Source organism: Phyllobates terribilis, unplaced genomic scaffold (assembly GCF_046119375.1).
Source record: "Phyllobates terribilis strain yellow unplaced genomic scaffold, ASM4611937v1 Scaffold_1__5_contigs__length_1240528914, whole genome shotgun sequence".
NCBI classification, from domain to species: Eukaryota; Metazoa; Chordata; class Amphibia; order Anura; family Dendrobatidae; genus Phyllobates; species Phyllobates terribilis.
Genome location: NW_027362761.1, coordinates 1,095,394,655 through 1,095,406,463, shown reverse-complemented (window position 1 = coordinate 1,095,406,463; position 11,809 = coordinate 1,095,394,655).

The window sequence follows — 11,809 nt, the reverse complement described above, 5'->3', positions numbered from 1 at the left end:
CCGCTCCTGCTCCTCGGCCTCCGCTCCTGCTCCTCGGCCTCCGCTCCTGCTCCTCGGTCTCCGCTCCTGCTCCTCGGCCTCCGCTCCTGCTCCTCGGTCTCCTGTCATTCTCAGTACCGGCTGGTGCTGTGCAGTCTCTTCACCTTTAGGTTATGTTCACACTTTTAGCATTTGCAGTAGATTTTTCTTCTGCAAAAACCAGAGTGTTGGCAGAAAAAACCCAGCGTGAAATAAACACGTAATTTCTCATTCATTTGGGTAAAAAAATCACTGCAAAAACGCTGAGCGGGTAGGTTCACATGTTCAGTATTTGCTGCAGAAAAAAGCGAGACTTGGCAGCAGAAACACTGTAAAATACACATCTTTGCTTGCGTTGTTGACTTGTTTTTCCTCATTCATTTGATTGGGTGAAAAACGCTGTAAGGCTGTGTGCCCACGTAGCGTTTTTCAAGCGTATATGCTGCGGAATTTCCGCAGCGTAAACGCTTGAAAAACGCATGTAGATCCGCACCCCATGGTCCCCAATGGCATTCCGCAATGTCAATGCCCATGCTGTGGATTTTTCCGCAGCGTATATGCTGCAGTCAAAAATCCGCAGCATGTTCATTAATTTTGCGGAAGCGCAGCGGAATCAATGTGCGGATGGTACCCAAGTCTGGAGGAGAGGAGACTCTCCTCCAGACCTGGGTACCAAAGAACCTGTAAAAAAAAGAATAAAATAAAGTTTATACTTATCTTCTGATGTTTTCCCTCCGTCGCGCTGTTGTCTGAAGGACCTGCCACGTCATTGAGTCATGTGACCCACCACATGACTCAATGACGTCACCGCAGGTCCTGCACACAACAGCGTGAGCCGCTCAAGCCTCCGGACGGGGCAGAGAATGCATCAGAAGGTGAGTATAAAGTTTATTTTTTTATTTTTTACCATTCTGAACAAGTTGTCAAGCACTTTTCCAAGTGATGCTTGGAGAAGTGCTTGATAACCCGCATGCGGAAATGCATGCAAAGACGCCTCACAAACGCTTCTACCTGGCGGGAAAACCGCATGTAATATCCGCATGCGATTTTCCCGCCAGGGAGAAGCGTAAAAAATATGCTTCAGGTCCGCAACGTGGGCACATAGCCTAAGAATTGACACTGCAGAACAGAAACTGCTTCACATCTGCAAGGAGAAAATAAGCACGAGACTGAAGAAGTTATTCACTTTGATGGGGGCGTAAAATGCCTTTTTTGTTTGTTTTTTTGCTGAAAAAAAATGCAGCAAAAACGCAGCTTGTGAACAGACCCTAAGGCTAGATTAGCCCTGCGCATTGGAGCCTCCATTACACAGATTGTGTCAGAAGAAGAATCCTAGAACTATTTTTTTGTTAAAACGACGTTCTGCCGACCAGAAACCAGAGTCCATTATAGTCAATAAGCTCCACCTGCACTGTCTGTATCCATCATAGGATGGATGTTGTTTGCAGGAGTTTCAACTTCTGTTTCTATAACATTAGAAAAATGGAACGCCATTGTGCCCCCGGCCTGCGGTTAAAGGGGCTGTCTCATCCTTATAAATGAGTGAAATTGTAAAGTGGTTGTAAACACTCACAGGTTTGCAATTTAGCCCTTATTGAAAGTCATTGCCGTAACTAGAGTTCGATGGGCCTTGGTGCAAAATTTGGACCACCCTCCCAACCTGGTATATTGATACGTCTCTCATCCTGGTGTATGAGAGAGAGAGAGAGAGAAGATATATATATATATAATATAAATATACAGTACAGACCAAAAGTTTGGACACACCTCATTTAAAATTTTTTCTGTATTTTCATGACTTTGAAAATTGTACATTCACACTGAAGGCATCAAAACTATGAATTAACACATGTGGAATTATATACTTAACAAAAAAGTGTGAAACAACTGAAAATACGTCTTATATTCTAGGTTCTTCAAAGTAGCCACCTTTTGCTTTGATGACTGCTTTGCACACTCTTGGCATTCTCTTGATGAGCTTCAAGAGGTAGTCACCGGAAATGGTTTTCACTTCACAGGTGTGCCCTGTCAGGTTTAATAAGTGGGATTTCTTGCCTTATAAATGGGGTTGGGACCATCAGTTGTGTTGTGCAGAAGTCAGGTTAATACACAGCTGATAGTCCTACTGAATAGACTGCTAGAATTTATATTATGGCAAGAAAAAAGCAGCTAAGTAAAGAAAAACGAGTGGCCATCATTACTTTAAGAAATGAAGGTCAGTCAGTCCGAAAAATTGGGCAAACTTTGAAAGTGTCCCCAAGTGCAGTAACAAAAACCATCAAGCGCTACAAAGAAACTGGCTCACATAAGGACCGCCCCAGGAAAGGAAGACCAAGAGTCACCTCTGCTTCTGAGATAAGTTTATCTGAGTCACCAGCCTCAGAAATTGCAGGTTAACAGCAGCTCAGATTAGAGACCAGGTCAATGCCACACAGTGTTCTATCAGCAGACACATCTCTAACAACTGTTAAGTGGAGACTTTGTTCAGCAGGCCTTCATGGTAAAATAGCTGCTAGGAAACCACTGCTAAGGACAGGCAACAAGCAGAAGAGACTTGTTTGGGCTAAAGAACACAAGGAATGGACATTAGACCAATGGAAATATGTGCTTTGGTCTGATGAGTCCAAATTTGAGATCTTTGGTTCCAACCACCGTGTCTTTGTGTGATGCAGAAAAGGTGAACAGATGGACTCTACATGCCTGGTTCCCACCGTGAAGCATGGAGGAGGAGGTGTGATGGTGTGGGGATGCTTTGCTGGTGACACTGTTGGGATTTATTCAAAATTGAAGGCATACTGAACCAGCATGGCTACCACAGCATCTTGCAGCGGCATGCTATTCCATCCGGTTTGCGTTTAGTTGGACCATCATTTATTTTTCAACAGGACAATGACCCCAAACACACCTCCAGGCTGTGTAAGGGCTATTTGACCAAGAAGGAGAGTGATGGGGTGCAACGCCAGATGACCTGGCCTCCACAGTCATCAGACCTGTGCCCAATCGAGATGGTTTGGGGTGAGCTGGACCGCAGAGTGAAGGCAAAAGGGCCAACAAGTGCTAAGCATCTCTGGGAACTCCTTCAAGATTGTTGGAAGACCATTTCCGGTGACTACCTCTTGAAGCTCAACAAGAGAATGCCAAGAGTGTGCAAAGCAGTCATCAAAGCAAAAGGTGGCTACTTTGAAGAACTTAGAATATAAAATATATTTTCAGTTGTTTCACACTTTTTTGTTTAGTATATAATTCCACATGTGTTAATTCATAGTTTTGATGCCTTCAGTGTGAATGTACAATTTTCATAGTCATGAAAATACAGAAAAATCTTTAAATGAGAAGGTGTGTCCAAACTTTTGGTCTAGTCTGGTCTGTACTGTGTGTGTGTGTGTGTGTGTGTGTGTGTGTGTGTGTGTGTATATACATACATGCATATACACACTGCTCAAAAAAAATAAAGGGGACACTCCAATAACACATCCTAGATCTGAATGAATGAAATATTCTCATTGAATACTTTGTTCTGTACAAAGTTGAATGTGCTGACAACAAAATCACACCAAAATCATCAATGGAAATCAGATTTATTAACCAATGGAGGCCTGGATTTGGAGTCACCCCCAAAATTAAAGTGGAAAAACACACTACAGGCTGATCCAACTTAGATGTAATGTCCTTAAAACAAGTCAAAATGAGGCTCAGTATTGTGTGTGGCCTCCACGTGCCTGTATGACCTCCCTACAATGCTTGGGCATGCTCCTGATGAGGTTGCGGATGGTCTCCTGTGAGATCTCCTCCCAGACCTGGACAGTCTGTGGTGCAATGTGACGTTGGTGGATGGAGCGAGATATGATGTCCCAGATGTGCTCAATCGGATTCAGGTCTGGGGAATCCATAGCTTCAATGCCTTCATCTTGCAGGAAATGCTGACACTCCAGCCACATGAGGTCTGGCATTGTCCTGCATTAGGAGGAACCCAGGGCCAACCGCGCCAGCATATTGTCTCACAAGGGGCCTGAGGATCTCATCTCGGTACCTAATGGCAGTCAGGCTACCTCTGGCGAGCACATGGAGGGCTGTGCGGCAGGGCCGGCTCCAAGTTTTTGTGGGCCCCGGGCGAAAGAGTCTCAGTGGGCCCCGTTAGCACATACCACCATTCATGATGCACAGATACGGCGGAGAAATATAGGTATACAACACAGGGCCCAGCCTGCCACCTCATCCTTCACATATGCAAACATGCACGCACACAATACACAGACACGCACACACACAATACGCAGACACGCGCACACACACTACGCCGACACACACACTACGCAGACACGCGCACACACAATACGCAGACACGCACACACACAGACCATACGCAGACACGCACACACAGTGCACAGACATGGGCATGCACATGGTACGCAGGCATGAACACACACATGAACATGGTACACAGATATACGCAGACACGCACAGATACATACACATACATATTTGAACACATTCTTAAAAACACATATAAAACAGACAAATATATGTACACAGTCATACACACTGACATACACAGACATTCACATCATACATGCGCACACACATAAGAAATATTTTTTATATGGGGATTGGGGAAGCTCGCTCACCTGCCCCCGGCCTGTGTCCTGTCCAGCTCCTCAGTCATGTGGCAGTGCAGGGCCTCAGGCGTGTCACATGGCCCTGGACCATCAGGGGGGCCCACTCGCCGTCAGGGCCCGGGCCGCTTCCCCGGCATCTGTGCAGGGCCGCCGGTGCTGTTCAAGCCCTGCTCTGCTTCATGCAGCAGCAGCAGTGTGAGGTCAGTGTGCTGCTGCTCCACCAATCAGGCCTAGTGCTGTCACTTTCCAGACATGGCCACGCGCTGTGCGCAGTGTGGCTGTGTCTGGTAGTAATGACGCGGCAGGTGCGACACACAAGCACAATTAAAGGTGCAGTGTCGCCCCTGCGTGTCATTACTACGAGACACAGCCGCACAGCGCGCGGCCATGTCTGGAAAGCGACAGCACTGGGCCTGATTGGTGGAGCAGCAGCAGACTGACTGCTGCTGCATGTAGCAGAGCAGGGCTTGAACAGCACCGGCGGCCCTACACCGATGCCAGGGAAGCGGCCCGGGCCCCGATAACGAGTGGGCCCCCCTGATGGTCCAGGGCCCCGACACTTGCCCGGGTACGTCGGGTGCTGACGCCGGCCCTGCTGTGCGGCCCTCCAAAGAAATGCCACCCCACACCATTACTGACCCACTGCCAAACCGGTCATGCTGAAGGATGTTGCAGGCAGCAGATCGCTCTCCACGGCATCTCCAGACAGTCACGTCTGTCACGTGCTCAGTGTGAACTGCTTTCATCTGTGAAGAGCACAGGGCGCCAGTGGCGACTTTGCCAATCCTGGTGTTCTGTGGCAAATGCCAAGCGTCCTGCACGGTGTTGGGCTGTGAGCATAACCCCCATCTGTGGACGTCGAGCCCTCATACCACCCTCATGGAGTCAGTTTCTAACAGTTTGTGCAGACATATGCACATTTGTGGCCTGCTGGAGGTCACTTTGCAGGGCTCTGGCCGTGCTCCTCCTGTTCCTCCTTGCACAACGGAGGAGGTAGTGGTCCTGCTGCTGGGTTGTTGCCCTCCTACGGCCCCCACCACGTCTCCTGGTGTACTGGCCTGTCTCCTGATATCGCCTCCAGCCTCTGGACACTACGCTGACAGACACAGCAAACCTTGCCACAGCTCGCATCGATGTGCCATCCTGGAGGAAATCCCACAGGAGACCATCCGCAACCTCATCAGGAGCATGCCCAGGCGTTGTAGGGAGGTCATACAGGCACATGGAGGCCACACACAATACTCAGCCTCATCAGGAGCATGCCCAGGCGTTGTAGGGAGGTCACACAGGCACATGGAGGCCACACACAATACTCAGCCTCATCAGGAGCATGCCCAGGCGTTGTAGGGAGGTCACACAGGCACGTGGAGGCCACACACAATACTGAGCCTCATTTTGACTTGTTTTAAGGACATTACATCAACGTTGGATCAGCCTGTAGTGTGTTTTTCCACTTTAATTTTGGGGGTGACTCCAAATCCAGGCCTCCATTGGTTAATAAATTTGATTTCCATTGATGATTTTGGTGTGATTTTGTTGTCAGCACATTCAACTTTGTAGAGAACAAAGTATTCAATGAGAATATTTTATTCATTCAGATCTAGGATGTGTTATTTGAGTGTTCCCTTTATTTTTTTGAGCAGTGTATATATTGTAAAGCGGCGGTGTTTACACCATGCAGTAACTGAGGCAGTGACCCAAGCAAGTCCAACATAAGCAGCTTTATTCAGCAACTCACGGGTAACAGAAAAGTCCTCTAGTTTGCAGCCGGGTTAACACGAGTCCTTTAAACAACGGTTGCCGTGGGCAATGGCCGCGCCGGGCCTCTCAGAGCCTGACAGGTGCAGAGCCTTCCCAGGCGTGGGTTCAGCTGTTCACAGGCCCGCCAAGCTTCCCTGCTATGCGCCTAGCAGGTTCCAACATAGAACCACACTAAGGCTATGTGCTCACAATGCAGAAATGCTCCGGATTTTTTCCTGAGCATTTCTGCATCTCCCTGGCAGAAAAAACACATGCGGATTTTACATGCATTTCCGCATGCGGGTTGTCAAGCGCTTTCCAAGCGATTTTAGCATCACTTGGAAAGTGCTTGACAACTTGGTCACACTATATAAATCCATGCAAACGGCATGGATTTATATAGTGTGACCGTAAACAATGGTAAAAAATAAAAAAATAAATCTATACTTACCTTCCGATGGCCCCCGCAGTCTTGCTTCGCTCTGTCCTGGCTTGCCGGCAGCTCGTGGTACACTACACTGAAGGAGCTGCCGTCACATGATTATGACGTCAGCGCAGGTCCTTCAGTCCACTGCGATCTGCCGGCAAGTGAAGACAAGGAGACCGGGGGCCATCAGAAGGTAAATATAATATTTAATTATTTTATTCTTTTTTTCACAGGTTCTATGGTCCCTGGGTCCGGAGGAGAGTCTCCTCTCCTCCACACCCGGGTACCATCCGCACATTGGAATGCATGAATTCCGCATCTACAGATCCAGTGATGCGGATTACATGCGTTCCAATGCAAGTCAATGGCGGCGAAAATGCCGAGCTTCCGCAAAATAATTGGTAATGCTGTGGATTTTTCTGCAATGATAATCCGCAGCGGAAATTTCTGCAGCATGTGCGCAGCACATACGGATTATCATTGGGGAACATGGCAGGCCTTCTACCATGCGATTTTTAAGCGTTTCTGCAGCATTTTTGCCGCTGCAGAAACGCTTAAAAAAACGCATCGTGGGCACACAGCCTAATCCTTAGTGCAGGGGTTTTTAAAGGACCTGTGGCAAGAGGCACTGGAAAACCCGGGATGGAGGGAGGAGGCCGCCCCACTGCCTTCCTATAACCTCCTCCAAGAAATGAAGGCCCTGCCGGGTTTTACTTAATCTGCCTTATCCAGATAGCCTGACCAGGTCCATGCTCACCTTCATTCCTGCACTGTAGCCACAGGTGAGTTTGTGACTGCAATGCACTCCAATGGATTTAATAGGTCTCTGTACACATTCTGGGGATATATAACGTTGCTCGTATACGATCCCGGTCACTGCCTCACAATATATATATGTCTCTGGCAAAAATTAAGAGACCACTGCACAGTTTTCTAAAAATCCTTATCTCTACATGTCTGACAGCCATTCCACTCCAGTGTCAGTTGAATTCCAACCAAAGTCCACCTCATTCTACTGAATGTGCTTCTGATTAGGTGATCACCTGAACCAAATCTTATGTAACGAGGGAAAGTATAAAAAACACTGCTGTGGTCTTCACAATCCTCTTGCAATAGGACAAGCTGGATGGCAAAACAAGTGCTTGGAATAGCCCAAAAGTAATTTGAATGAAAAAATAACTTTTAACCATGCCAAAGGAGTTGAAAAGAAAAGTCTTGAGTGAGGAAAAGAAGGGCTCAATTCTGGCTTTACGAGCAGAGGGATACAGTGAGTGTCTTGTTGCCTCCATCCTTAAAATTTTGAAGATGGCAGTCCATTACAACAAGATCAAGCAGCAGACATTGGGGACAACAAAGCTACAGACCGGCAGAGGGCGAAAGCGACTTTCCACTGTCCGGGATGACCGACAATTTATTCAAATGTCACTCAGCAACCGCAGGATAACATCAAGTGACCTACAAAAGGAATGGCAAATGGCAGCTGGGGTGAAGTGCACGGCAAGAACAGTTTGTAACAGGCTCCTAGAGGCCTCAAGTCATGTAAAGCTAGAAAAAAGCCTTTCATCAATGAGAAGCAAAGGAGAGCCAGGCTGAAGTTTGCCAAAGACCATAAGGATTGGACCATAGAGGATTGGATGCCACACAGCTAGGTCAATCAATGTGTGGATGAAGGAGCACCACATCAAGACCCTGTCATGGCCAGCCCAATCTGCAGACCTGAACCCCATTGAAAACCTCTGGAATGTAATCAAGAGGAAGATGTCTAGTCACAAGCCATCAAACAAAGAAGAACTGCTTACATTTTTGTGCCAGGAGTGGCATAAGGTCACCCAACAGCAGTGTGACAGACTAGTGGAAAGCATGCCAAGACGCATGAAAGCTGTGATTAAAATCATGGTTATTCCACCAAATATTGATTTCTTAACTGTTCCTGAGTTAAAACATGAGTATTGTTGTTTCTAAATGAATAAGAACTTGTTTTCTTTGCATTATTTAAAAGCACAGTTTCTTTTTTATTATTTTGATGATTTCTCATTTGCTGCAAATAAATACAAATTTTTAGCTTTGAATTTCGGAGACATGTTGTCAGTAGTTTATAGACTAAAACAACAATGTACATTTTACTCAAAAATATACGTATAAAGAGAAAAATCAGAGAAAATGAAAGTTTTGCAGTGGTCTCTTAATTTTTCCAGAGCTGTATACATCCCCCGTCCTGGTATATGTCCCTCATTGTTCCGCTGTTCTTTAATGCATGGAAAAAAAAAAGCAATTCTACTCACCTTCCCCCCAGTCACCCAGAGTCTTCTTCTGAAGCTGGTAGCTGTCTACAGCGTGCAATCAATGGGAACGTATGACTTCACTGCCATGCACCGCAGTCACGTACACACCGACGTCAGCTGCTGGCCTCTGATTGGCCTGCAGCGTGTGTATTGTCGCGCACAGACCTAACTGGTCTGTGCACCGCAATACACTTCAGCTGAATGTGCGGCCGAGGACACAAATTAAGTTGAAGTTTGTGCAGACGTCGGCGGGCCCCTCACCCTCACGGGCCCGGTCGCAACCTCTGCGATCGTGGTTGTTACACCCCTGTTAAAAGTCTTTTCTGTTTTCAAGAACAGAGAGATTTTAAATTTTATAGATGACTGCCTGTTTCCTAGGTTACCTGCCGCTTCTGCAGTCTTTGAGTGGTAGCTGGTATCCTAGGCAAAGAGTGCAATGATTACAAGCTCTTTGCTATACAGCTTGTAAGTGCTGATTTTAAACTGACTGGATCTGGCCACCTTCAGTTCCCCTATGCTGCAGAGGAATGGATTCTTCTGCTAGTAGCCTTGGAAAGTGTATAGCTGAGGCCAGCTGCGCTCTCATGCCGCTGGTACAAACTGTCAATCAAGAGTGCGATGCCCCCCGGAAACAGGGAGGCAGAGGAGCCGTGCGCACCTTAAAATAGAAGGTGAGACAGTCCCTCTCATAGAGCCCATACAATCCTGATAAGGGAACATGCTCGGGTCGTTTATGCAGAAGCAAAAACTGCCGGCTGTTTTTACCAGAGCCTCACGTGTTGCATGAGTGAGTCTGATCCTCAAAAACGGATAGGATTTTACAGAACAGACACACGGAGCAGTGTAAAAACCAATGTGTGAACAGTTCTGGTAAACTCTAAAGCTATGTTCAGACAGAGTTTTTTCCGTGAGTTTTTTTTGGAGTGCGTCTGCTACAAAACCACATTAAAAATACACTTCAGAATTAAGAAAAAATTCTAATTCATTTCAATATTAATCCCCTTTGCTTTTCATATGTTTAATGTCTGAGTGTTATTTTCCTGGTTTTGTAAAAGAACTGTTGGAAAAAAACAAACACGTCAAGTCAAAACGCTGCGTATAAAATGCTTCAGGAAAAAAAAAAGTAAACAACCTAAGGTGTGCCCGTAGGCCTTATCCATTCACGCCATCTGGGCAGTTACAGACTACCTTATTTTCGGTCCAAGTGCGATCCGCTAAAACATAAAAATCACACTCAGACCAATGTAAGTCTTATGGGGTCGTGCAGATGTCCGATTTTTCCAGCTGTCCTATGAAAAAATGGCTGTATGCCCAAGTTAGATCTGAAATTTGGATCGCACCTCGGCTATGCAAGTCTATGGGTGGGTAGAAAACCTCGGACTGCACTCGGATGACATCTGAGTGCAGTCTGATTTTAACGGACTGTCAGAATGGAAAAGATGGAGACATTTTTCTCCATATCCCCTCATCCAAGAGAATCGGATCACACTTATGATCATACTCTGATCAAACTCTCTGATCAGAGTGTGAATATCATAATTGGTCTGAGAATACACGCCCGTCTGCACCTGCCCTCTATGTAATATTTTTCTCTGCATGTAAATAATGTAACGAATTTAAAGCATTTTACCTTTCTGTTTTACCTCATTTTTTTATGTGGTGGTTTTCCTTCCATTTGCATCGGTGTTTTATATGGATGTTTATTACGTTCTTTAGAGAAGCATATGGAAAGAAGATGCCAAAAAAAAACTTATGTTATGCCTCAAGCATCCTGCATTTCCAAAAATATGCCACATACTCCAAAATAGTTGCCAAAACACCACATGTAAATATTGGTACACTACCACTATAGATCTTTATTTATTTATTTTACTCAATTATATAGTGCCATTAATTTCACAGTGCTTTACAGACATTATCATCACTGTCCCCATTGGGGCTCACAATCTACATTCCCTATCAGTATGTCTTTGGAGTGTGGGAGGAAACTGGAGGAAACCCACACAAACACAGGGAGAACATACAAACTCCTTGCAGATGTTGTCCTTGGTGGGAATTGAGCCCAGGATCCCAGTGCTAGCAAGGTAACAGTGCTAATCACTGAGCCACTGTGGAGTGAGCCCCCTCCATGCATTAAGAGTCCCCACACATGACTGGTCTCAGGATGCTTTATTGCTGGCCACATGCAGGACTCATACCGAGATCTCTGAGCAAAAGAAAAAAAAATCTTGGGGTGGATATGTCATTGATTTCCTGGGGGTCAGGCTGTTAGATCTCTTATCTGTTTGTCCGTTCAGTGCTATGAGTTCCTTCTCAGCTAATTCTTGAAATATATCCAGAATGGGGGAAATTTTCCCCCTTATTAGCTAACATTGTCATGGGAACATGGGAAGAGCACTTTCTGTTTTTGGATAAAAACCCGTTCAGACATGCCATTACATGGGCTGGTCGCTTCATTGATGACCTTTTGTTCGTATGGTCAGGTACACACACGGAGGTCATCTCTTTTTTTGGAATACATCAACAGGAATACAATCTGAAATTCACATACATCTTTGATCCCAGGTCTATTCACTATCTAGACATTACATTAAGGGTAGCACAGTGGCTCAGTGGTTAGCACTGTAGCCTTGCAGCGCTGGGGTCCTGGGTTCAAATCCCACCAAGAACAACATCTGCAAGGAGTTTGTATGTTCTCTCCGTGTTTGTGTGGGTTTCCTCTGGAT